General features: G+C 42.7%; 1 long non-coding RNA gene across 1 annotated transcript in view; it reads right to left on the bottom strand.

Moving 5' to 3' along the window:
- LOC147017965 (uncharacterized) overlaps positions 1–26,827 on the bottom strand; it is a 61,332-nt gene that overhangs the window by 660 nt on the left and 33,845 nt on the right. The window contains exon 2 of the long non-coding RNA XR_015062779.1: positions 22,445–22,546. This is a non-coding gene — a long non-coding RNA (uncharacterized LOC147017965). The remainder of the gene's footprint in view (positions 1–22,444; positions 22,547–26,827) is intronic.

Raw genomic sequence — 26,827 nt, 5'->3', positions numbered from 1 at the left:
GTGACCCAGGCGACCACCGGGGTAGCCAAGCTTGGGGTTCCGGGCTTGGGGTGCATCTACCACCAAGCTATAACAAGGATATTAGATGCAGGGGAGGACATTCATTTAGTTCATCATGTCTGCACTCTGCCAACACCAGATTAAACTAGACTGTATTCATAGAATACTTACCCTGCACAGTTAATGGTTTTGGAGATATAGAAGTACACTGTTTTTCAGATTTTTTTTCAAGATGGCGCCTGTACCAAATGACATATGACATCATGATCATCATTAAAATATTCTACAGGAGGCGGTGGTCCTATGGTGAAAATTTTGTGTCCGTCAGACCAACAGTTGTTGAGAAAAAAAAATTCATAATGATCGGATAAGTGTTATACTTGTTGAATTATGACGTCATAATGAAGGCATCAATGACATCATCATTAACATATCTTATTCCCCAAGTGGGGTAGTTGACAATGAGCCAGGTCTCATTTTTTTCCATGGAGTGGTTTCATAAATATAGAGGTGAAAGGTTTTGCCAAGATGGTGCCTGTACCACGTGACCTATGACGTTATAATTATCATTAACATATTCCGCAGGAGAAGGTGCTCCTATGATGAAAATTCCCTGTCAATCAAAACTAGAATTGCCGAGAAATAAAATTCATACTGATTGAATCAAGCGTTGTACTTGTCGAATCAAGACATCATATTTCAGGTTCCGATGAATCATAATTAACAAATCTTATTCCACAAGGGGAGTACTTGACAATAAGCCATGTTTCAATTCCTTCCATGGAGTGGTTTCAGAAATATGGAGGTGCAACTTTTTTTGATTTTTCAAGATGGCGACTGTACCACGTGATCTATGACGTCATAATTAACCGACGTCATAATTAACCGACCTCATCATCAACATATCTTATTTCCCATTGGGAGGACTTGACAATGAGCCAAGAATAGGGGGTACTTGACAAACAACCGAATGCCTAACCCTATTGTTCGTTTCAAAAGCACAGGGTAATAAATCTGTCAAGCTGATGACTCAATTTCATTGGGGAGTAGTGGGGTTGAGAAAAGTGTGGCAGGCTCAGGGATATCACCAGGATGTTAAAGATAAAATAAACCTTTTTGTTCTATTTTTTCTGGAAGGGTGGGTGGGGGGGGGGGTTGATGAGCGGGAGGGGTGCGCATGGGCAGTTTTAAGGTGAACAATGTACAATAACGACCACACACTATCCCTTGAGTCGACCTCTCACAGATATCACACTCAGCACAGATGTACAAAATGACCCATCCATACCCAAACTACCCACTAGTCCTTCAAATATCCATGTGCCCTTATATCTGCAATGCTTCCAGGTACCTACATATCTCATTACAATATAAATGTATCTACTATTTTTGCTGCCACTATCTTTACAGGGAGACCATTCCATGCATTTACTTACCCTCTGAGTGAAAGACCCCTGCCTTACTACCATCTTAACTACCTTCTTCATTATCAGACTGTGTCCCCTCTTAATATCACTGCTTATTCTACTCAATAATTATTTTGCACTTATATTGTCCATACTATATTCCATTGAAGTGTTTTACATTATACCTTCATTATCTCCTTCATTATCTTCATTATCTCATTATACCTTCATCATCTCAAATATCTCCATCATATCCCCTTATAACCGTCTCTTTTTCTAATGTAAAAAGTCCTTTCTAATGTGTCTCTTCCAGCTTAGAAACACCAATCCCTTCATGCATGAAATGATTCCCACTGCTTCTGAAATGTAAAAACCTTCTGGCTTGCTCTAGTCAACATTGTTTCGGGTTTAGGTTGACATAATATTGCTCTTTTCAAAAATTCTATTTCACTTGAGAATCCCAGATTACATGACCTCACAACTTTTTGCTTTCAGTCGCTTAACCAATAACCTGTACATATTTTTTTCAAATCCTCCCAGGAAACTTTCCCTCCATCATTTGCTCTTTGACGTACCACAACCAACATCTTCCTGCCAGGAACCGATACAGTCATTTAAACTTTCTTCAATGTCCCTAACTCCTGCTCCTTCAAAACTGCACACAACTCTTTGTCTACGATCCATCCTGCAGAACAAAGAATCATCAGAGGTGATGAAGGTTGTGATCAAGATTTATCAGAATTGCATATGTAGTTTCTGAGAAGAGAGCAAATACCTATTTTGGGGAGGACAGGTCAGGTATGGGAGCACGCGCCGGAGCAGCACGTCGCTGCATACACTTTCCGCCGGTACTCCAGGGGCCTCCGTCTAGCCATCCCACAGGGAGATTCCTGGCCCATCCCAATCTCCTTCACATGCTGATCAACCTGCTGCAATCACAAGGCATGTGGTCAGCCCATTGGCCTCCTACACTCACGAGGCTCCGTCGCTGAGAGAATCTCGTGAGCAGGATCAGCATCAGGAAAACGAGCCACGTGTTCGTACAGCCGCAGCTGATGCTCACAGACTACATAGGTAACAAATCTCATTCGAGTCTGTCTTAGCAACCGCTCATTGGACAGAAAGTCTGACCAGTGGTAGCCAAGGATTCTCCGAAGAGATCTGGTCCCAAAGGAATTAAGTCTCCATCTCATATCCCTGGTCAGAGTCCAAGTCTCACATCCATAGAACAAGACTGGAAGCACCAAGGACCTGAAGACTGGGACTTTCATCCTCCTGCACAGGTACCGACAGTGCCACACCCCAAGATCCAGTAAATCCATGACTCCCTATGCCCGACCCAGACGACTATTGACCTCTGGCTCACAGCCAGCAGATACATGAATATCATTGCCAAGGTAAGTGAATCTCTCTGTGACATCAACATCCTCACCACAAACAGATAAAGACAAGATAGCAGCATCCAAGATGTCATTGAAAACGTGGATCTTAGTTTTGAGCCAGGAAACCCTAAATCCCAGCGGAACTAACTCTTCATTCTGCACCTTGAGGACCCCCAAAAGGATCTCCAGTCTCCGCAGAGATGACTGCAGCATCTGCAAAATCAAGGTCAGAGATCATGACATTCCCAAATGACACACCGCAGCTTGATCTCTCTGACATCCTCTCAAGAATCCAGACCTTACAAGTGTTGAAAAGTGGTGGCCAGTACACACCCCTAACAAATTCCAGTAACAACTCGAAATAAGTCAGAGATGGCACCACCACATCTCACAGCACTCTCAGTAACAGAGTATAGTTCAGACATCAGATTGATCAGTTTTGGTGGCACCCCACGAAGACCAAGAATCCTCCAGGGGGCATCCCGATTCACTGAATCAAATGCTTTGCAGAGATCAACATAGGCTACAAGCAGCCCCTGCCAAAACTCTCATCTGCATTCGCTGAGGACCCCAAGGGAAAGGATATGTTCAATCGTTGACCTCTTTGGTGTAAAGCCTGACTGCTCTGGACGCTGGTGCTCAAACAGATGGTGGTGAAGCCCATCAATAAATATCCGAGCAAACACTTTGCACAGCACTGAGAGCGGTGTCACCCCTCAGTAGTTGTTGCAGTGCTGGTGATCACCCTTCCCTTTCTCGAGAGGGATAACAAGGCCCCTCTTCTAGTCAGTTGGAATGATGCCTGTGTTCCAGGTGCAGCACAGAACTGCATGCAATGACATGAATGCAACATTTCCACCAGCCTTGGGAAGTTCAACATGGATGCCACAAATCCCTGGAGCTTTACCCCATTTCAACTGGTTCACCGCAGCCTGTGTTTCCACAAATAAAGGTGGATCACAGTTGATTGAAGTGTCAGCAAAAGGGATAATAACACCCCGGCCATCCAACTCAACAGCTTGTGGATCAGTCTGGTACAGCTGCTCAAAGTAACCTGCCCAGCGGGTCTTCACTTCAGACTCCTCTATCAAGAGCCCTCCACCCTTTGAGAGCAGCGAGAGGTCTCCTTTGCGGCTCCCTGTTGACGTTCTCAAAGCTAAGTTTCCGGTTGTTATTTGTCCCGTTTTAACTGTTTAATTTTCTCACCTACATGTTACTGTGTGTTGCTAGTTCGGTTTTGTTTCAAAAATCGTGCTATTTTGTGAGTATTTTTGTCGACGTTCTTACCTGTGCTTGAGGCCTAGGCCTAGGCTTGAGGCCTACCGGTTCCACTCGGTGTTCGATCGTTTTTTTTTTGTTTGTTTGTTTTTTCTCCCCATTACCTTCAATTTCTATCCTCCCCATTACCTTCAATTTTGGTCCTCCCCACTTTCCAAACATCCCCCATTCTCCCAACTAATCTCTTTCTTATCTCAAAAAAAAATAAAAAATAAAAATAAAAAATAAAAAAAATAAAAAAAAAGAAAATAAATAAATAAATAAATAAATAAATAAATAAATAAATAAATAAATAAGTAAATACCCTACAACAACAACAACACGCTCACCTTCTCCCGATTCTGCTTCTTCTTCTTCCTCTTAACATCCTCCTCGTCTTCCTCGATTTTTTTTTTTTTTTTTTACACTTCCATGACCTAATCTGTTGAACTCTCTCATATATTAATATTAACAACAAAAAAAAATATATATATATATCTTCTTCTTCTTCTTCTTTCGGCTGCTCCCGTTAGGGGTCGCCACAGCGGATCATCCATTATGATCCGCATAGTGATTTGGCACATGTTTTGCGCCGGATGCCCTTCCTGACGCAACCCTGGTCGCGTCTTACGACACAGGGATATGGGACACCTCTTTTAACCGGGGTATACACCAGCCCAGTACACTGGTACTCATTTCGCCGACCTCGGAAGGATGACAGGCTGAGTCAACCCCCTGGTGTATTAATTCAGTGGCTCAACGGGGCTTGAACTCAGGACCTCTTGGATCCCAAGCCGCTGCCCAAACCACTGCGCCAACACCAGGCTATATATATATATATATATATATATATATATATATATATATATATATATATATATATATATATATATATATATATATATATATATATATATATATATATATATATATATATATATATATATATATATATATATATATATATATATATATATATATATATATATATATATATATATATATATATATATATATATATATATATATATATATATATATATATATATATATATATATATATATATATATATATATATATATATATATATATATATATATATATATATATATATATATATACCCAACAACAACAACAACACGCTCACCTTCTCCCGATTCTGCTTCTTCTTCTTCCTCTTAACCTCCTCCTCCTCGTCTTCTTCCTCGATTTTTTTTTTTTTTTTTACACTTCCATGACCTAATCTGTTAAACTCTCATACATTATTTTTAACAAAAAAACGATCTTATAATGCTTCATTTTCCTCTCTCACACATGTGGTACTCTTTACTGTTTCACAATGCACTACTCTTCTGCTATTTTAACAGACTGCTCTCATTTCGACCTCTCCTTCATTCCTTGCCTAAAAAATCCAACTATTACAGCGCTTCTTCTCTCCATGCTCTGAATTCGCCTTCATTGCATCCATCAAGAATTGTGTTAAATCGCATCTCTAACCTAAAACTTTTAAAAACCACAGTTTTCCATGGATGCTCGCTTTCCATCAAACATTCTTTTTTTCCAACTTCAGTGCCAACTCACCCTCCTCACCCCTCACTCTCACTCTCAAAGCAACCATCCCACTCTTCTCCCTCCAAGCCTCCCCCTCACCTCTCTCAAAAATCCCCGCCTCACCTTTCTCCCACCTTTCATCCCCCTCACTCTTCCTTCTCAAAGTTGCCCCCCGTCTCATCCACCAACCTGCCTCCCTCCACTGCCCTCTCACCTCCATCTCTTCACTCCACCTCCTCAAATCCTCAACTGCCTTCTTCGTTGTCTCTTGTCCCCCCTCTCCCCCAGCACCACAGAGCCTTTTCTCCTCCTCATTCGGCCCCCTCCCCTCGCTGTTCTGCAATACCCCACACTCCTTCAGCAACCCTCCTTACCTGCCCCCCTCATCCCTTGTCCTACCCTCCCGTTCCCCCTCCACCTCCTGCACCCAAAGCCTCCTCCCCTACCTCTTCATTAAAAGTGTGGACCTCAAATATCCGGGGCCTTCGCTCAAACCTTTCAGATCTTTCCATACAGGTTGCCACTGACAAACCAGACATTATCTGCCGAACAGAAACTTTCCTCTCCCAAGACGTGTCTGACTCCCAAGTATCTCTCCCTGGCTACACCCTCTTACGGTATGACAGACCTGAGCCTCGTCCTGGTGGAGGTGTTGCTCTCTTCATCAAAGACTCTATTCCTCACTCTCCATGCACTGCTCTCACTCCCCCACACCCCCAGGAATACCTCTGGCTTCGGCTTCCCCTCCACTCCCACCTCATGTTTATATGTGTACTGTACCGTCCACCGAACAGTGATGACTCCATCTACACCTCACTATCCGAAAACATGGACCATCTTCTATCTTCTCATCCAAACTCTCTCTTCCTCTTATGTGGTGACTTCAATTGTCATCACGCCAGTTGGCTCGGTGTGGGTACCTCTCTCACCTGCCATGGCACCTCAGCAAAATCTTTCTGCGACTCATTGGGACTGACTCAATCGGTCAACTTCCCGACCCGGATCTCAACCAATGGTACTCCATCTCTTCTGGATCTGATTTTGACAAATTTCCCTGACAATATCTGCTGCTCTTCCTTCGCTCCAATTGGTTCTTCTGACCACGTCCTTGTCAAAGTGGACATCTCTCTGGCTGTTATCAGAGAACCACCTCACCGCCGTCGAGTCTGGCATTTCACTCAAGACGACTGGCAGGGTCTCCGAGCAGCCATCAAACTGACAGACTGGTCTCCTATCACTACTTTCTCAAACATCAACTCATCCTGGGAATTCTTTCAAAGAAACTTGCTCTCCCTCATGCACAGATTTATCCCCTCTCGTGTTCAGTTGTCTTACCCTTCCTCCCGCCCTTGGTTTACTGAAGCTTGTGGCGAGGCAGTTGTCCTGAAACAACTTGCCTTTGCCTCATGGAAAGCAAACCCAACTGAGGGCAATCTCAGTTCTTTCCACAAAGCTCGGAACAAGTGTGTATCTACCCTCAGGAGAGCCAGAAAACAACATCTTTCTCATCTCAAGTCTGAACTCTCAAACCTCTCTCCCTCCTCAAAATCCTGGTGGCGTTTAATCAAATCTGTTTCTGGTGTATGTTCCCCCTCCATCCCCTCCCTTACCTCAAATGGCCGCACTGCTGATTTCACACGTGATAAAGCTGAATGTCTAAACTCGGTGTTTGCAGCTAAATCTTGTGTCCTAAACCCATCACTATCTCTACCCACTTTACCCAGTCGCACCCAACTGTCCCTGGACTCTGTATCCTTTTCTCCTGACAAGGTGGAGAGCTTGCTTTCAAACCTCGAGTCAGATTCTGCAACCGGTCCAGACGGGATCAGCCCACGTGTCCTCAAAGCCTGCTCTTCTGCTCTTGCTCACCCACTCTCTGTTCTATTCACCCTCTCATTTGCCCAAGGTCATCTGCCATCTGCTTGGAAATCTGCTAACATCACTGCCCTGCATAAAAAAGGTGCAAAAACAGATCCCTGTAACTACAGACCAATCAGCCTTCTCCCAATCATCAGCAAGGTGATGGAATCCATCATCGCCTCAGATATGAAATCCTTCCTCTTCTCCAATGGCTTGATTTCCAATCATCAATTTGGTTTCAGACCAAGTCACTCTACCCTGGAGATGCTGCTTCTGCTCTCCCATCAATGGATGGAGGTCCTCAATGCCAGACAGGAAATCCGAGCCGTATCCCTGGACATATCACGTGCTTTTGACACAGTCTGGCACCCTGCCCTACTCACCAAACTCTCTTCCCATGGTATTCAAGGCCATCTCCACTCATGGCTCGCAGACTTCCTCTCCTGTCGCAGTCGTCGTGTGGCCCTAAATGGAGTTCTTTCATCCCCTCTTCCTGTGCAGGCTGGAGTTCCTCAAGGTAGCGTTCTGGGCCCTGTTCTTTTTCTGGTTTTCATCAATGATCTCTCGGACTCTCTGGAAAATCCTCTATTTCTCTTTGCCGACGACTCCACCCTCTGCCGTACCATCTGTCATCCCTCAGACCGGCAAGCAGCAGCTTCTTCACTCACTGCAGATCTGGATAAAATTACAAACTGGTCCAACACATGGAACATGTCTTTCAATCCAGACAAATCTCACACTCTCACTATGTCTCTTCGAAAGGACCGTTTACAAAACCCCCCCATCCACTTTCTCAACAATCCTCTGGAAGAAGTCTTTTCTTTCAAGCTTCTAGGTCTCACTATCTGCCATGACATTTCCTGGGAAAGTCACATTTCCAACCTCGCCTCAAAAGCCAGTCGCCGACTGGGAATCCTCCGTCGTGCTAAGTCCTTCCTCGGCCCTCTTGAGCTCCTGACCACTTACAAAGCTTTTGTCCGTAGCCTGATGGAGTACTGCTCTCCCCTCTGGGCTGGTGCTCCTGCCTCCCACCTTTCTCGGCTTCACGCTGTCGAAACCAGGGCATTTAAGATCATCGGCATCTCCCGCAATGAAGCTGAGTCTTTGGGCCTCTCACTCAATCACCGCAGGTTGGTCGGTGGTCTTTCTGTCTTCTACCGACTCCTCTCCAGCCTTGCCCCCCTGCTCTCTCTGTGATTTGTCCCCACCACATTTCCACAGGGCGCTCAAGGTCCGCCAACAACCCCCTTCTGGTAAAACTACCAAAATCACGAATCACTGCTCATCTTCAATCTTTCATTCCTCTTTTTTCCCGCCTTTGGAATAAACTTCCTCACTCTATTCTTTCCCATTCTTCCCTCCAGGCTTTCAAAACAGCTGTTCACCACCACCTCTTATCTCCCCCCATCCAAATCCTCGATCTTTTCTACCCCCGATAATCCACCCAAGCCCACTTCCTTCATTTCTCCTGCTTTCTTTCCTGAAAGTCCCTGAAATGTCCATCTTCTCTTCACCATGTTCCCCGTCCCATCCCCATCCCTCTCCCTTCCACAGTTCACCTAATGTGTCTGTTCCCCACTGTTTTGTCCCTTCCACTCCCGCCCCTCTTGTCTCATGCCTCCTTGCTGTGAGTTGTGTGTTAGCTCTCATACGAGCCTCGACCAAGGTATACAAAAAAAAAACAAAAAAAAACCCCTCCTTTCTAACTGCAGTACAGGAAGGAACAGGGTTGCAGGAACGCAATGCGTGAATACCCCTGTAAGCAGGATGAGAATCACTTGACCACAGGTGAAGCTCTACCCACTCACATATTCCTCACACATCGGCCTTCTTGTCCAGCCTCACCACACGTATAGTTTTACACTTCAACTCCCTGAAGAGCTCAGCTCTGCCATTAAGCTGGCCCTGTGACTCTGGTAAATGGTATCCAGTGTCCCTTGAGACAAAATTCTTCGTCATCCAACGGAGAGTTCTAAGACATCGACCAGCAACATCAAGGATGGTGGTCTTAAAGACACTCCACAACTCTTCAGGATTCCCCAAAGCAACCAGACCCCCCCACATCCCCACTTCGCCTGTTCGCAAACTCCTCAGCTGCCCTCTCATCCTTGAGCTTGCCAACATCCAGCCAAAGCCTAAGTACCATTCTCCCAGATTTAAGCTGCAACTTCAGAGTTGCTTCCACAAGCCTGTGGTCGGTGTTGAGGAACAGAGCACTCCAGTCGACCCTGCAGCTCTGGATCATCCTCCAGTGACCATAAATGAGCAGGTGGTCAATTTTCTTTGCCACACCGCCAGCGTTGGAACTCCAGCGATGAGTTGGAACGTTGGAACGACCAACTCCAGCGATGAGCATGTGGGTGCTGAAAACATGAACCAGCCACCATAAGTCCATGACTTCTTGCAAAGTCAAGGAACTTAGTGCTATTCTGGTTCACAGTTCCAGACCCATGGGGATCAACACATGTCTCATAACCATCCCTATCAGTTCCAGTCAATGCATTGAAATCCTACAAGATATATCAATATTGAAATCAGAGAGTGGCCTGGGGCACTGATCAACCACAGATTTTAACATGGCATAGAATGCATCCTTCACGGTGAGATCACTTGCTACATTCGGAGCATATACAGGGACCAGAGAAATGACACCCAAGGAGTGACGATTCCTTTGTCTCTTAATACGCTAGTTGACCGGTGTTACTTCAATTATCATTGGAATCAGCTTCTTGGACACAGCTGCAGCAACTACTTGGGCATGGTAGCCATCATAGCGACCAGACCAATAGTAGGTGCAACCACCTGCCATGATCTCACCACTATTCGGTCTCTGAACCTTCGAAAGTGATGGAATACCGATGTTCAAACACGAGCTCAGATGATAACAGAGACAGGTGATCATCCTCTCTTCGGGATAGAACATTCCAAGCACCCAACCAAAGGGAGCACCTCAGGTTAACCCAAGAAGACCGCCGTCTGGTGGACGACATCTCAGCACCGCACTGAAACACACTACCGCAATCTGACCTGGGAAGTTTACCCCATGGTTTTTCTCCGATCATCAAAGAATGGGGGTCCTGAAGGCTTTACCTCAATCCCATCTTCTGGTGACATACTATGTGGAGGGCAGCTGTGCAAGCGGTACTTCCACGGAGTGGGTTGACAATTTTCTTTTCAGTTTTCTTGTATTTTGCGGAGTGCAGGTTTTTACGGTGGCCGGAGTGCAAATCCTGCCACCAAGCTGCTTAAAAAGTGACACCACTGCAGGAGGATTTCCGCAGAAACAGTTGGGCACTATATTATATGGATGTTTCTTGGCTCACAAGGAGCTTCTCCTCCCTTTGACAGGTTTTGTTTTTAATCCTGCTGGGTGTCCATATTATATACCCTCCTCACCAGAAAACCTGGTGGGGGAGACGGTTTATTCGCCAACAACCCGACCATGAAACAGGTGAGTACAGGTTTACATGATACCTGTAGCAAGTCACAGATCTGATCTGGCTTGACCTGACAATAACTGGCATTGACCTTTGTTGGGCAATCCCTGTAAACCCCGTTATGGCCTGATTTTTGTAATGCCATGAACAAACTTTGGTGCATACATGGTGATGAACGTTGTGGTAACGTTTCACCAAAATCGCATGTGTAGTTTCAGAGAAGAAGTTGAAAGTATTTGTGGACGGACGGAAGGACGGATGGATGACATGCCATCCCATAAGCTCCTCGGATCTCCGTTCCAGGTGAGCTAAAAGCAATTGATTCAGAAAGGATGTAAAGTTAAGTATGGGCAGATGCAGTTGGGGTTATAAAGTTTGGATTATCATAGTCAAACTAAGTCAGGTAGGAAGGTGACATTCTTCTTCCACGAGGATTAATTGCCTATTTTAACCCACCTTTCCCCCAGTTGATTGGATGTGGTATGTATGAAAAATACCTTTTAACTCTTATTTATTTGTGTTGTGTTTCCCTTTTATATAATGTTGTGTTTCTACTCTTATAGTAATATGTTTCCTTGCAAGGAATGTTAATGCAGGATGAGGCCATTATGTCCCTATGGTTGTGATTTTCAATCCTTTTAAAATGTTGAGCATCAAGCAAGGAAGCAGCATATACCATTTTATAAAGACGTTGGTATGACACGACCTTGGTTCAAACCACCAACATCCCAGACCCAACACTCTAACCATTATGCCACTGAGTTTTTATTGATCTATGAAGGGATTGTGGTTATTAAATCGGATCTTTTTGTAAAACAAGGCTCCAATCACTGAAAAACACATCCATCGATAAGGAGCTCTCACAATCGCTACTCCCTTTCACAGTCATTTTTTTCTGATAGTTTATCGACACTTTGCAATATGTCACAACATGGCCAATTGGTTTTTACATCAGATACCCAGGAAGGAGCTAGTCAGAGTCAGTTTGAAACATCATATGATGATTATTATTCAGCAGAGTATTTATATTATTATTCAAAGTATTCATTCATTTTAAAGGAGTCACTCAGAATTAATAAGCTTAGTGGGCAATGTAAAGTGCCATCGTGAGTTTCTCACCCACTCTGTGCATTACTCGCTCTACGCTAACTATCGAGAGGTAAACAAAGTCATGTAATGAGCTGATGGATCGTTGGTACAAACATGACATGCCAACACACCTGGGTGAGGCTATTTGTTTATAATGTAGCAGATGCAGACCACTCAACGAGATAAAGCACTGTAACCTGGTGTCAAGCAATAGGACGAACCAAGAAGACCAGACCACTTGCAACACAAAGTTTAGGCAGGAATTTAGAATTTGTTCAGGGTGCCGCCGGTTATATAACTTGCCGAATAATAAAGACTCGCCTAAGACACAACAGGATCTTTTTAATTCTCCATGCAACTAGAGAGTTTAGAGAACATCTTACCCCACATAGTCTTGAGAAAAAGGACATGGAAGGATCTTTTAAACTCTTGCTTTACGTTTCCGAGCACAATCTATGTTTCCTACGAGCTGCCATTTTGTCTCAATCTCAATATTCCTCAATGCTGAAGGCACGAGCAACAAATTTGATTGGTCGAGATGATGTTAAATGTCGTAATATTTTGTCTAAGTACTGCAAAACTGGAGGTTTTTGAACATGACAATAAGGTGATTTGTGTTCTACAGTGTTCAAGTATACAATTAAGCCTGGTGTTGGCGCAGTGGTTAGGGCAGTGGCTTGGGACCCAAGAGGTCCTGAGTTTAAGCCCCGTTGGGACACTGAATTAATATCTTCATCTTCTTTCGGCTGCTCCCGTTTGGGGTCGCCACAGCGGATCATCCGTATGATCCGCATCGTGATTTGGCACATGTTTTTTACGCCGGATGCCCTTCCTGACGCAACCCTGGTCGCCTCTTACGACACAGGGATATGGTACACCTATTTTAACCGGGGTATACACCGGCCCAGTATACTGGTACTCATTTCGCCGACCTCGGAAGGATGACAGGCTGAGTCAACCCCCTGGTGTATCAATTCAGTGGCCCAACGGGGCTTGAACTCAGGACCTTTTGGATCCCAAGCCGCTGCCCTAACCACTGCGCCAACACCAGGCTTGGGACACTGAATTAATATATGTATGTATATATATATATATATATACATACATATATATATATATATATATATATATATATATATATATATATATGTATGTATATATATATATATATATATATATATATATATATATATATATATATATATATATATATATATACATATATATATATATATATATATACATATATATATATATATATATATATATATATATATATATATATATATATATATATATATATATATATATATATATATATATATATATATATATATTTATTGATATATATATGTATATATATGTATATATATATATATATATATATATATATATATATATATTTATACATAGATTATATATATATATATATATATATATATATATATAATGTATGTATATATGTATATATATATATATATATACATACATACATGTATATATAAACCAAGTCGAAAACACCAGGGGGTTGACTCAGCCTGCCATCCTTCCGAGGTCGGCGAAATGAGCACCAGTTGTACTGGGCCCGGTGTATGCCCCGGTTAGAATAGGTGTATCATATCCATGTGTGTCGTAAGAGGCGACCAGGGTTGCGTCAGGAAGGGCATCCGGCATAAAAACCTATGCCAAATCATTATGCGGACAACAAAACGAATTTCCATACCGGATCGGTCGAGGCCCGGGTTACCAACGACCACCACCGGTACCGGTGGTCAGCAGGGTACCAGTGGAAATTGTGCTACTGCTGTGCAAAGGAGGAGAAGGAGACGTGGAAGGCGAGTCCGGAGGCAGTGGGAGAGGGGGAAGGGTAGAAGTGTGGAGGTGAGAGTTGGAACTCTGAATGTTGGGACGATGACTGGCAAAGGGCGAGAGTTGGCTGATATGATGGAGAGAAGAAAGGTGGACATACTGTGTGTACAAGAGACCAAGTGGATGAGGAGTAAGGCGAGGAGCATTGGAGGTGGTTTCAAACTGTTCTACCATGGTGTGGATGGGAGGAGAAATGGTATCAGGGTAATCCTGAAGGAAGATTATGTCAAGAGGGTATTGGAGGTGAGGAGAGTGTCTGACCAAGTGATGAGTGTGAAGTTGGAAATTGAAGGGGTGATGATGAATGTCATCAGTGCATATGCCCCACATATGGGGTGTGAGATGGAATATAAAGAAGATTTCTGGAGTGAGTTAGATGAAGTGGTGGAGAGTGTATCCAAGGATGAAAGAGTGGTGATTGGAGCAGATTTCAATGGACATGTTGGGGAAGGGAATAAAGAGGATGAGGAGGTGATGGGGAGGTACGGTCTCAACAAGAGAAATGCGGAAGGGCAAATGGTGGTAGAGTTTGCAAAAAGAATGGAAATGGCAGTGGTAAATACGTATTTCAAGAAGAAGGAGGAACACAGGGTGACATACAAGAGTGGAGGAAAGTGCACACAGGTGAATTACATCTTAAGCAGGAGATGCAACCTGAAAGAGAATAGTGACTGTAAGGTGGTGGCAGGGGAGAGTGTAGCTCGACAGCATCGATTGGTGGTCTGTAGGATGACTTTAGAGGTGAGGTTGAGGAAGAGAGTGAGGGCTGAACCAAGGACCAGATGGTGGAAGCTGAAGGAGGAAGACTGTTGCGTGAAATTTAGGGAGGAGGTGAGACAGGTGTTAGATGGTGGTAAAGATGGGTGGGATGATTGGGCAACGACAGCAGAAGTTGTGAGGGAGATAGCTAGGAAGGTACTTGGTGTGACATCTGGACAGAGGAAGGAAGATAAGGAAACTTGATGGTGGAATGAGGAAGTACAGGAAAGTATAAGGAAGAAGGGGTTTGCGAAAAAGAAGTGGGATAGTCAGAGAGATGAAGAAAGTAGGCAGGCGTACAAGGAGTGGCGTCGAAAAGCAAAAAGAGAGGTGGCAAAGGCCAAGGAAAAGGCATATGACGAGCTGTATGAGAAGTTGGATACAAAAGAAGGGGAAAAGGATTTATACCGATTGGCAAGACAGAGGGACCGAGCTGGGAAGGATGTGCTGCAGGTTAGGGTGATAAAGGACGCAAATGGGAATGTGCTGACGAGCGAGGAGAGTGTGTTGAGAAGGTGGATGGAGTACTTTGAGGAGCTGATGAATGAAGAAAATGAGAGAGAGAAGGTTGGAAGAGGTGGAGATAGTGAATCTGGAAGTGGGGTGGATCAGTAAGGATGAAGTGAGGACTGCTATGAAGAAGATGAAAAGTGGAAAGGCGGTTGGCCCAGATGACATACCAGTGGAGGCATGGAAGTGCTTAGGAGAGATGGCAGTGGGGTTGTTAACCAGATTGTTTAATAAAGTCTTGGAAAGTGAGAGGATGCCGGAGGATTGGAGATTAAGTGTACTGGTTCCGATTTTCAAGAATAAGGGTGATGTGCAGAGCTGTGGAAATTACAGAGGGATGAAGTTGTTAGGCCACACCATGAAGTTGTGGGAAAGAGTAGTGGAAGCTTGGTTGAGAGGAGAGGTGACGATCTGTGAGCAGCAATATGGGTTTATGCCAGGAAAGAGCACCACTGATGCGATGTTTGCTTTGAGAATGTTGATGGAGAAGTATAGGGAAGGCCAGAAAGAGTTACATTGTGTGTTTGTGGATTTAGAGAAAGCTTATGATAGGGTGCCAAGAGAGGAGTTGTGGTATTGTATGAGGAAGTCGGGAGTGTTGGAGAAGTATGTGAGGATCGTGCAGGATATGTATGAGGACAGTGTGACAGCGGTGGGGTGTGCGGTAGGAATGACGGACCGGTTTAAGGTTAAAGTGGGATTGCACCAAGGATCGACTCTGAGCCCTTTCCTGTTTGCTATGGTGATGGACAGGTTGACGGACGAGATCAGACTGGAGTCTCCATGGACTATGATGTTCGTGGATGACATCATGATCTGTAGGGAGAGTAGGGAGCAGGCTGAATCGAGCCTTGAGAGGTGGAGGTACGCACTGGAGAGAAGGGGAATGTTAGTCAGTAGGAGTAAGACGGAGTACATGTGCGTAAATAAGAGGGAGGGTGGTGGTATGGTGCGGTTGCAAGGAGTTGAGGTGGGGAAGGTGGATGGATTTAAATACTTGGGATCAACTGTCCAAAGTAACGGAGAGTGTGGGAGAGAAGTGAAAAAGAGAGTGCAGGCAGGATGGAGTGGGTGGAGAAGAGTTGCAGGAGTGATTTGTGACAGAAGGGTAGCTGCAAGAGTGAAAGGGAAAGTATACAAGACGGTAGTGAGACCAGCTATGTTTTATGGTTTGGAGGCGGTGGCGCTAACAAAAAGACAGGAAGCGGAGCTGGAGGTGGCAGAGTTAAAGATGCTGCGATTCTCGTTGGGAGTGACGAGGATGGACAGGATAAGAAATAAGTATATTAGAGGGACAGCGCAGGTAGGACGGTTTGGAGACAAAGTGAGAGAGGCGAGATTGAGATGGTTTGGACATGTGCACAGGAGAGAAACGGAGTATATCGGGAGAAGGATGTTGAAGATGGAGCCGCCAGGCAGGAGGAGAAGAGTAAGGCCAAAGAAGAGGTTCATGGATGCGGTGAGGGCGGACATGCGGGTGGTTGGAGTGTCAATGGAAGATGTGGAGGATAGAGCGAAATGGAAACGGTTGGTCCGCTGTGGCGACCCCTAACGGGAGCAAGCCGAAAGAGGAAGAAGAAGAAGAAGAAGAGTGTTCAAGTATACAATTCAATTGAAATAATATAAAAGGTTTTAAAGGTTGTAGAAAAAAAAACTTTTTTCCAGAAGTTTACCGCCTTTGATGCACCCGCCGTCTTTCTTAACAACTGATTTAATACATTAAATTAATTATTTGTGCCTGTTGTTTGTATCCTTTATGGCATTCCTAAAAACTATGTTTCCTGTTCAGAATGATTTTCAATTTTGATTGCCAGACAGGCAAACAAACTGAAACAACTACCTTACCCCTCTGTGTGCATGCATGCTCGGGACAAGATTCCGTACAATTTGCCAAATTTAGAGCCAAAGTCCTGCTAAACTGCAGGTTCATGTTCTGATTCATGTTCTGATTCGTGTTATACAGTGTTCAAAAAATAACATTCAATTGAAATTAAGGAGTTCCTCAATCACAAATGGACGCCTGTAGACAGACAGACTGACAGACAGATGAAGTGAACCAATTGCTTCACCCCGCGTTTTGCTTTGCGTGCGTTGGGTAATAGCAGCGGAGAGGTCTCTAACATAACATCTATCTGAGGGATAGCTCACTATGTGTTAGAACAAACACACTGCCGACCAAACATCAGAATGTCAGTGTATAATGGGGTTGACAGTCAAACTCACACATCATAGAGCACAAAGGGGAGTGTGCTATCTTTGTACTGTCCTCTTTTATGTGGTAAATACAATACCCTCAAGCTAAGTACCCACGACAAATATTTTTGCCTTTTGCCTTCCTTGCAGAAGCTTTGTGAGAGGGGGTGCATAATCGTTTTTTTACATTTTATGTCATTGTAATCACTGCATGTCTTCGGAAGTGCCATGCCAGAAATTACTGACGCTAGCCAGTCATGTGCTTGGTAGCACCATCGAATTGCTCCACCTATTTTGCAACAATCAGGATGGCGCCATCTTGTTTCTTCAGCAAGCCAGTCATCTGTGTGGGCTCATGCCATATTTATGGATTTTGCCATACTCTTGTGTGAGTATTCCTTGTATTTTTTTTTTTACCATAAACTCAACGTGTAGAATTTGAAGAAACAATCGATGAAAATGTCACAATTGTAAGTTATTGATTTAGCATGGTGGGAAGCACGTCTGTCCAATGGTGAATGTGGACCCACTGTGTAAAATTTGCAGTGTTGTTGTAAATGCGTTTTGGAGTAGAGTTGTAGAAAATAAATATTTTAATTATTTTAGCGGATTCCCCTGACATATGGCATAAGTTATCTTCCTTAGTTTGAAAGCTGTATCTAATATGGTTGGAACATTCCATCCATCCATTGGGACCATACTCTGTGCAGAGCGTTGGTGCCACCTAAGCAGTCTCCTTGGCTATTGGACACAATCCTGGACAGGTCGCCACCCCGACACAGTATCCCAGCATGTTGGCACTCATTTTGCCGACCTCGGAAGGATCCAAGGATCCCAAGCCCACCACCCAAACCATTAAGCCAACACCAGGCATGTTGAAACATTGTGTTGTATTAATCCACATATATGATATTAATTGATGACTTTTGTTGATGCCGAACCATATTTCTCGACTCCAGGAATGCCACCAGATCAACCTATCAACCCACACTGTAACCCTAACTAGTTGTGTCGAGCCATCTGGCTATGTGGCGTGGAAGTGGAGGGTGGGGTTAGGGGGGGGGTAGGTTGTGAGTTTTATATGAATTCAGTATATGCACATAATGTATGATTCCTGGTGATATTTGGTTGAATGATTATGATTTTCCATAATTCATTATATTGTTATGGTCCAAGTTACTGACATATTGAGCAGAATATTAATTCCCTGAAGTTCACTCAATATATGTAGTGCACCAATGTGGCAATACTTAATATTTGGATCGTTTACTCTTCCCTACATTGTCTGCATATACTCAATTTACCTTTAAGTTTACTCTCTTAAGGCCCGGTCACACCTTGACGTTTTAGCCAGCGATGGCAACGTGTTAAAATTTATGTAAAACGCTGGCTTACGTTGAACTTTTGATGTTTTTTTTTTAAAGATTCGGATGTATTCATAGCGACTTGGTCTTATGTATAACGCATTGGTAACTACACAGAACGTTTCGTTGTGTTATAGATAACTTATACCAACGAATGCTGAACCTGTTGTCGGCATACACAACCGATGCCCAACGATAGTCTAACTCAGGCATAGCGCGTTGCACGCATCGCTGACGATGTCGTGGCGTAACCTATTAAAAAGCTGACGCACAACGATTCAAATCATAACTGCCATAGAAATGGAAGGGTCAAAATCGCGGTCACACCTTGGCGATCTTGCCAGCGTATGCCGACGTAACAAAAAGTGTGTCTAAAACGTTGGGGCACGTCGAATACGGTATGGGTAAGTTTGGTATGCGCGAGTAGAACGCTAAATACGCTATCATAAGTCGTAGTAAGTAGAGTACGTCAAGAAATTTTGAACATGTTCAAAATTTTACGACGTACTCGGCGTATGACACACGTTCGCATGCGATGGGGATAAGTTTTACACACGATATGTGGACGCTTACACACGTCCACAAAGGCTACTTATAAGCTACTCATAAGTCGAAACACGTCGCGGTAATGTCTTTTTTACGCGAAACTTATTTCTAACTTATGTTTGACGTGCTTTGAACCAATTATTTACGTAGTCCCAACACACATCGACGTATGTAGACGTATTCCAATGACGTCTTCCGGTCGACAAAAAAAAAAAATGAATGTGTTTCTAGCTTACAACTGCCATATAAAGACGTGTTCCCAGCGGTTTTGGGAATTGGTATATAAAAATGGTGTTCATAAAAGGGGAACCCAACAGTGTTTTCGAGTAACTTTTTGAGTCGATGTCCATGTCAGCAGTAACAGTATCAGTATCAGTATCAGTATTAGTATTAGTATTAGTATTAGTAGTAGTTTGTTCATGTTGGCAGTAGTAGGTGGGTGTGAGGGGGAGGGTGTGGGTTATGATGGATCGTCCTTGCGTCCGCGTGTCCACGGGTAGGTTCATAGGCTGCCACTCAACGATTTAAATGGCTGCATCTCCACTATTGAAAGTAGACGCTTGCGCTCAACAATTGGATTTTTTTTACACTCAACGACTTTTAACCGGTACCACTCAGCTAGTTTCATTGTTTACAATGAACGATTTAAATTGCTGTCACTCGCCTTTGTTTTTTTTTTTGTTGTTTTTTTGATGCTGGGGTTTGGAAATTTGAAATGTTTCTTCTGAACGTGTTAAAACGCTCAAACTCGACTATTTTAAATAGACGCTGCCGATGGACAATTGGAATCATAGCCAAGCTAGACATCGAAGTGTGAACATCCTCGTCATGCCGAAGAAAAGTTTGAAGAATGCTGCAAATAAGTGTCCTGGCCGTGGCCGTGGATGCTGACGCAAGGATGATCCATTATACCGACGTCTTTCAGCCTATGAGTAACTTAAAAGTAACGTCTGTCGACGTGTGGCAACGACCACGTAACGTGCCAACAACACGTTAATCATAGGTTAGAAATAAGTTTCGGGTACGCTAAACATTACCTCGGCGTGTCTCAACTTATGATTAACTTACAAGTAGCATGTGTTGACGTCTGTCAACGATCGCAGACCGTGCCTACAACTTGTGGCCAGCGTAGCGGAACGTGTGAGTCATACGCTGGCATACGTCGTGAAATTTCAAGCATGAAAAAAATTTGAGGACAACCGAAAAGTACAACGTTTAAAGCCAACGTACAACGACGTATGGCAACGTACTATGACGTATGCCAGCGTGCTCTCAATGTTATCAAAACTTACCCATAACGTATTCAACGTGTGCCAGCGTTTTAGAAAAAAAATTCAAAAATCGGCATACGTTGGCTAAAACGTCAAGGTGTGACCGGGCCTTTAAATTTTTAAGTCAGATACATTTTAAGACATAACGTGAAGGATGCAATAAAGGAGAATTAAAGAATGGAGAAAAAAAAACGTTGTCACAGTTGTACTTTTTTGACATGGGATGAAGGAAAAGTGGAATTGAAGAAGTGGAACTCCTTATCCATTGAATAAGGAGGAGAAGGAGAGTGAATGATGATAGAATACAGAGAACCACACATGTGAAAGAGGAAGATTAAATATTTTAAGAGAATATGTTTAAAAAAAAAAAAAAGATTACGTAAGATTATGTAAAGGAAAGGTTGAAGAAAATAATCGTGAAGGTGTATGGTGAATGTGGATAGACCAAAGTAGAGGGAAGATGGCAGATTGGCAGAAGAGTAAAGAGGAAGAGGATGAGATATATGTCATGTGGTTACAAGGGGTATAAGGTGAGAAGGGAAACAATATGAATTATTTTTATTGTTTTTTTTTTAATTTTAAGACATGAAGCAAAGGGTATTGAAAGAGTGGAGAAATTGTTGTGAAAAAACCTGAAGGCAATAAGTAGAAAATAGAATAACACGATTGTGCACACAAAGGAAAGGGTAGATCTCAAAAACCCAAAAGAAAAGACTGACGACTACTCACCAATTAGCACAAGTTTGAAAACAAAACTGAACTACAAACACAGTAAACACGGAGACAACCCAATAACAGCAAAAAACGACCGGGAACCTTATCGTTGAGAAGGTCGGCAGAGACCTTGAAGGACACCAACATCACTCAAGAACCAGAACCGGAACACTCCCATTTTTAACCTGGTAAAATTGCACTTAGGTGATATATATATATATATATATATATATATATATATATATATATATATATATATATATATATATATATATATGAATGTGCCTTTATAATGACAAAGTTGTAATACCGGTGTGTGGAGTCGCTGTTTCATTGTCTTTGCAGGATTGATTTAGATATGGTTCCTTTTCGGTACTAATAAACCACACATGGAGAACCTGAAGCTCAACCTCAAGACCCATTGTTGTTCCATACCAGACTATGGCACGGTGGAGAGTGGGTTGGGGGGCGAGTTGCCATTTACAGCTTCAACAAGCAAGTTTTCTACTTTATCGCAAAGTATCCACAATGAAATCCAGAGAAATCTGCATCATATGCATGACACATTAAAAAAAAAACATCTTTCATTCTGAATAAAGCTGGCATTTCATGTGGTTGCTGTTGTTGTTTAGTTGTTGTTATTGTGCTTGTGGTTGCTGTTGTTGGAAAACCTGTCCACCCTTGAAGACAATTGATGGCATGAGAGTCATCGCATAAATTCCAGTGATTGAACCTTTTTATTCAATCACTGTTATTTCAAGGATGGAATTTTCTGGTGTGATGTCAAATCACAGTGGTTCTTTCGTGAAACGTATGGTATCAGATCTTTAATACTTGCAAGCAAATGCAAAAAGGACCGATAGCTTAATGCTCCAAGAAAAGAATGGCATGTGATTCTTCTATGCACATCACCAAAACAGTAGTTTATAGTCGGATTGGAATGCTTTTGAAAGACAATCCTCCACACAAATGAACCTGTTTCTTGAAACCGCTGCAGAATGCAGTGAAGTATGCTGGTAAATTATCTTGTTATCCTTCAAGTCAATATGTCAAGTTATGAGTTTCGAGAGCATTGCATGGTGTCTGATATTACCGGATTGAGAATTGACTGCATTAAACAAGAATCCAGTTTTTGAGCAAACTCTAACTTTGAGTGATCACATCATACATTTATATTTGTATCTGATTTGAAATGGTGTTTTGTAGAAGAACAGTGTTTAACCGTTGCGGCTCACGTTTTCATTGCACCTCATGGCGTTCTTTGGCCTTTCTTGGTACATGCTGATTGCAGAGATCCGCACAGCATGAAGTGGAACTTGAAAGAGCTGATGTAGAGCCTGCAAGCAATGAATGATCGGCAAATGAAAGAGAAGCATTGTTTTGAGGTTTGTGATCATATCAATATGCGCTGAATCAGAATTGGCTCATTTAATAATTTAATTAAAAGCCAAGATGGATAGGCTTTGTTTTGTACGATTAACCAAATTTAAACAAGTCAGAATTTAATCTGAAAATTTTCCACCTGCTTTGTGCAGGATAAACAAGTTCAGTCGTGGTGAATCAAGCAAATAATAAGAAACTTGTCGACCCCACCAATGATTCTATAGTGAGCAGACTGCAAAGAGAATAAATTATCATATCTCTCCTTTTTTTGTGTTGAAGTCGAGATAAGATGAGTGGAAGTGCGAGAACACAGAATAAGATAGAAAGAACCGTGGACAGCAGGGAAACACCATTAGCAAGACAGAGAGACACAACAGAATGACACTTGGAGGAAGAATTGACGAGAGAAAGAATGAGAACGAGGAAAGGGAGGATGGCCAAGGGGATAAACAAGCTGGATACAAGCTCAAATACAATTCAAGAGGGGGGGATTTGATGCTGATTTCACTATATTTTTACTCATCACATGCAAAGTGAAAAGCGGAATTAACGAAGGGATAAAATGATTGGTTGCTTCATCTTTATTCTTACACACATGTGATTCTGAAAGAACATAGACAATCCTGCATGTTAGATGTCTAAATTCAGTGGAGCCATATTTTAGGTGTCAATAATAATTATATATTAAAACATTTATTTCAATAAAATTGGACAATATGTGCACAATAGCAGAAACATAGCACCAGACACTTGCAAATATTTACAAAGGATAAAATTGTCAGATACAGTTCAACATCTCGCTGAACTTGATGGGCCCGACATTCCACCACCACATGAATTTGTCCAGATACGAGGGGATTAATTATCTTGATGATCCAAAGTGACGGGGATTTCCAGTGACAGATTTTTCTGGTCATATCGTGTTTATATTTCATTGTGAACAGTCGCTTTGCTGGATTGATTAAATTTTATTGCCATTGATATTTGATAGTGAATTGCTTATTACTTTCTCCACAAAAGGTGGATGAAGGTTAAGTTTTCACCCCTATCTATCTGTTTGTTTGTCTGTCTGCCTGCTTATATCTCTGTTTGTTTCTCTGTATGTTTATCTATTTGTCTGTGAGCAAAATATCTCAAAAGAGTTATCGACGGATTCGGCCGAAATTTTGTGTGACAGGTTGGGTGTATTCCATAGTCTAATTGATTTGATTTTGGTGAAGATCCGGATCCAGATCTGGATACAATAATTTTTTAAGTGATTCTTCATCATTGAGAGGTAGGTATTCAAGATAGAGGTAGGGGAGGTAGAACCAAAAATAACATCTCGCACGATAGCACAAAAAGTTATCGATGGATTTGAACGAAACTGTGTGGACAGGTTGGGTGGTGAACAAGAACTAATTGATTCAATTTTGGTGAGGATCTTCATTTGATAAGTTTTAAATGAAAGAGCTTGTTCATAGTTAGATAGGGCCAACAACGATATATAGCATGCTATCTCAAAAAGTTATGGACGGATTTGGACGAAACTTAGTGGACGAGTTGGTTCGATGGCAAGAACAAGCCAATTAAATTTTGGTTCAGGTCATAATCCAGATCTGGCCTATCAGTGGGATACAAAATGTAAACTAGTCAGCCCAGCAGAGGATATGTGCTCCACTGAGTTCCCTTCTTGGTTGAAATGTATTTGGTTGTGTGGCCTACAAGGTGCTAGGGAATTGTGGTTCTGGCCCACAATCAAAAATATTTAGGGGCCACTGCGTTAATCTATAATAATACACATGTGTGTGTGTGTCAGTCAGTCAGTGTGTTTGGGTGTCTCCTCCATAACTCCAAAACCATGAAACCGAGCAGCCTGAAAGTTTGCATCCATACCAAGGAAGTTCATGAATAAAAAATTGGTGTTTTGGCTAATTAAAACACCCCTTTTGAAGATAATTAACAGTCTTATTTAATTATGTCCTTTATTAGGCACATTCTTGGCCACCTCACTCCCATGCTCAGTTACCTTGTTCTCCAAAGATGGGGTCATAATTCACCATTATTTTCGCCTACTCGGCAATGCCTTAACTTGGAACAGGCCACAACGATTTCTGACGATAAAGTTTCTATTTTTTCACTTTCCTCACTCATATTATAATTATCGATACCTACAAATCGCTGGATACATTGCAATGTTTATAAACGCCCAGAGACGGCAGCATTCATGGCTTTATTTCATTTCTGCACATGTCATAACCTCAATAATTTCTTAAACTAAGTCGAATTACAAAATTTAAGCTCCAGAATTGAACTTAGCAGCAGTTCCAACTGCTTAAAAAGTGCTCATTTGTCAAATTCGAACATAGTTTGATATTTTGGCGCCTCCGGGAGGTGTTTAACATGACAGCTCGGCGATTGTTAATTGCTTTCACATGCCAAGCCAGCAATTAAATATAACTTTAGTTTGGAGGATCATATCACATGGATTAAATAACTTGAAATCTGGAGTGAAATCTGAAAATGTTAAGAAATCGGCGATGATTAGTTTTTTTTGCGGGTATGCACCATTACCAATCAGCTTGCAATGGCTTACCAAGCCAGCCGTTCCTTATCAACCATTCAATTGGAGTGCTTGCTTGAGTGCTTAAGCCACTTGCCGAGCGCCCTACAGTCGATAGCCATACAGTTCATGCCCTGATCGGAATGTACAGTCGGCAGTTGCTCCAAGGTCGAGGTGCATATGTGTAGATTTGTATCTGTAAAGGGATACTCTGCGGGTGTGTGTGCCTGCCTGCATGCTTGGTTACCGATGCCATGGTGGTAAAGTTTCATCTAATATTGTATGTTGATGATGATGGGTGGTGGAGGTTTTAACTTTTAATCTCTGTAGCATACGAGTGATCACGTTTTCCTTTGTTCCCGTCACTGTTTCCAAAGCAATTGGTTATTTTATATAAACCGGGTGTGCTTTACAAAGGTTATTTGGTTTCTATTTGTGAGTTTCAAAGCAAAATACATTTAATAACACCTGATTTCTGAGCCATTTTCCGAAATAACATTTTCAAAATTAACAAGACAAATATTTTTTCTACCAATCTCGATGATTGGCAGTTTTTATAAAGATTAATGTCTGTGCATATCTCCTTGAAAAGTCAAAAATGCAACACTGTTTTTTTTTAAATCATTTATTGAAATTGTCCTAAAACAAGGGTGAAAACTACTCAAGGTTTTTGGGTTGTACACAGTATGTACTGGAATCGGTAATGACACTGACTCCAATCTGCCAATTTCCCAAAAATTGCTGATGTCGGCCAAGCACTAATACATATATGTTGTGTGTGTGCTGTTCACAAAGCATAACATCTTCTCTCTACTAACTCCATTCGGCACCGAACACACCCCCCCCACCACCCCTCCCTCTCCCCTGCTGGCTGTTAGCACAGTGTATGTACTGTCATGGCTGCTCCTTTCTTTGTGTCATGAGGACCTGTCCTCTGTCGTGCTGGTTGGTATCTCACACACTCCCCATTTCGTTTCCCCGTGTTCATGTTTCCTCTTGTAAGGTTCCCCTGTTTTCCTTTCTGTGGAGAGAGAGAGAGAGAGAGAGAGAGAGAGAGAGAGAGAGAGAGAGAGAGAGAGAGAGACAGACAGACAGAGAGACAGAGAGAGAGAGAGAGAGAGAGAGAGAGAGAGAGAGAGAGAGAGAGAGAGAGAGAGAGAGAGAGAGAGAGAGAGAGAGAGAGAGAGAGAGAGAGAGAGAGAGAGAGAGAGAGAGAGAGAGAGAGAGAGAGAGAGAGAGAGAGAGAGAGAGAGAGAGAGAGAGAGAGAGAGAGAGAGAGAGAGAGAGAGAGAGAGAGAGAGAGAGAGAGAGAGAGAGAGAGAGAGAGAGAGAGAGAGAGAGAGAGAGAGAGAGAGAGAGAGAGAGAGAGAGAGAGAGAGAGAGAGAGAGAGAGAGAGAGAGAGAGAGAGAGAGAGAGAGAGAGAGAGAGAGAGAGAGAGAGAGAGAGAGAGAGAGAGAGAGAGAGAGAGAGAGAGAGAGAGAGAGAGAGAGAGAGAGAGAGAGAGAGAGAGAGAGAGAGAGAGAGAGAGAGAGAGAGAGAGAGAGAGAGAGAGAGAGAGAGAGAGAGAGAGAGAGAGAGAGAGAGAGAGAGAGAGAGAGAGAGAGAGAGAGAGAGAGAGAGAGAGAGAGAGAGAGAGAGAGAGAGAGAGAGAGAGAGAGAGAGAGAGAGAGAGAGAGAGAGAGAGAGAGAGAG

This window comes from Eptatretus burgeri, chromosome 10 (genome assembly GCF_056783735.1).
Source record: "Eptatretus burgeri isolate ZD-2024b chromosome 10, Ebu_testis_v1, whole genome shotgun sequence".
Lineage (NCBI taxonomy): Eukaryota > Metazoa > Chordata > Myxini > Myxiniformes > Myxinidae > Eptatretus > Eptatretus burgeri.
The sequence above is the reverse complement of the archived record's forward strand: the minus strand, read 5'-3'. Positions and strand labels throughout refer to the sequence as shown.